Source organism: Acyrthosiphon pisum, chromosome X (assembly GCF_005508785.2).
Source record: "Acyrthosiphon pisum isolate AL4f chromosome X, pea_aphid_22Mar2018_4r6ur, whole genome shotgun sequence".
In the NCBI taxonomy this organism is placed as follows: Eukaryota; Metazoa; Arthropoda; class Insecta; order Hemiptera; family Aphididae; genus Acyrthosiphon; species Acyrthosiphon pisum.
This window is the reverse complement of record NC_042493.1, coordinates 76,940,519-76,942,641: the sequence shown is the minus strand read 5'-3', so window position 1 is coordinate 76,942,641 and position 2,123 is coordinate 76,940,519.

Below are 2,123 nucleotides of genomic sequence, written 5' to 3'. Positions count from 1 at the left end.
TGTACCACACCGCAGGCACATAATATTACATATAATATTATTAACATAGCAATATTATTTTAAAGGTTATTCTCACTAATTTCCTCAACAAATATTAACGTTTTTAGAATATTTTTTTCATTGTTTAAATTGTTTACTTTTTGAACGAAATTATATCTACATATTATATTTTTCTGAGAATTTCAAAGTATAAATATCGGATTTCAGATTTAGTTTTTTTTAGAATTTATTATTCTTTAATTAAGTTAAGCGAGCGGATTAGTGGACAAATATTTTGCGGAAAACCCGTGAAAGCCGTTCCACATCATTTCGCTCATCCAAACTTTAAAATTAAATTAATTAGTTTTTTAAAAACAGTTTACAGCTCCTTCAAGATTTTATAAAAGTATTAAATCATAAATGTTATGGTTTGACCTTATTGCAATTTCATGTAAGAAAATTATTATTATGTTAAATTATTAATTGCGACGTGTATAATATTTAATAACGATATACCTAAATTATATATGTATATTAAAATAAGTATATTATATATATATATATATATATATATATACATGTGTGTCACCACTTATCACTGAGACAGTGGGACACGTGAGCAAAATCGTGGTGACTGTGTGACTGATTAGTGCATAAATTGATAATTAATGCTGAAATGCATGCTGGTGCATGGTATTATATTATTATAAAAAAAATAGCTTGCATAACCGACTTTTGACGCGTCAATTTATAGTGTGCGGATTCGTGTTTGATTACGTTGAATTCAAAAGGAGTATGTTGACTCCAAAAAGAATTCGTTGACTTCAAAAGGAGTAAGTTGACGTACGTCATCAAAACGGCGGCCAGCGTATTTAGGTGTGGGAAGGCCCTAACAGTCGATCTGCACTGCACGAGGCCTGTCCGGTACACCGTAGACAGTAGCGGAAACACCCACGACCGACGCGCGCCGTTCATAGTCCTCGTGAGTTCACGCCATTGGCTGGAGCTCTCACGTGACCATATATAGACAGAACTTGCCAGATTCACGGGGACGGGCAGTGCGGTGACTGTAAGTAATTACGTCGTCGTACCCGCATAATAATATGTTGTCTCCGTATATGTTTACACACGTATACAGTGGGGTAACCAGGGTGGGTTTTGGCTGTTTAATTTTAATTTTCATCAGACTATTATCAGTACGTATACAGAGTGATTTTTCCTACGTACCTGTCTACCAACTTCTATATTCAAATCCACCTACAAACTACGTATTTTATTAAACTGAAACAATTGAATTCCTTGATTGATAGACAAAATTGATTGCATAAATTGGCTTAGTCGCTTAGTGTAGGTACCACGTACCTATATTACGTATAGGTGGTAGGTATAACATATTATACAAGTAATGGATTTGTTTAGGGTGAAGAGGGGGTTAGCCAAAATATGTAATAAGTTAAAATAATAATTATGACTAAGTAGTAATATTTTTTCAAAATCTCATTTCAAAAGATCATATCATTATTCTTCTCGTCGAGTCTGGTTTTATAATACGCCAATAATAATAGTGCTAATATAATATAAAATTTTTTTTATAAAAACATAATAATAAAAAAAACCATAATACATACAAAAGTAACAAAACACAACTAAATAATGGAAAAAATAAATGAATACATTTGGTAACGAATTCGGTAAATCTAATAAATAAAAATCACATACATATTTGGTAACGTCCTAGATGTTGTATTTTTAATGTAATTTTGCTAAATCATAAGTTATTAGGTAGATACTATGCAGACTCTCCAAAATGTAAAATATTTTAGACATTAAAATATATAGTAATATACCGGGTCTATATAAAATGTAGGTACTTTAAGTATTTTATTAAGATTTTAACTCATGAAGGTTACCTAATCATTTTTTAACTACAACAAAAACATCAAAATAAATTTAATTCAAAACTGGTGTCGTGTAGATATTTCTGTTTTATCGCTATTTTTTGTTGCCAAGTTCTTACCTATTATTTTCAATAGTTATATATTTATAAATATTTTATCTTTGTTTTGAACTTTAAATTCTCACTATAAAAATTGAACATTGTATTATACATTTTTAAATACAAAATAATTTGATGATGTTCGCGA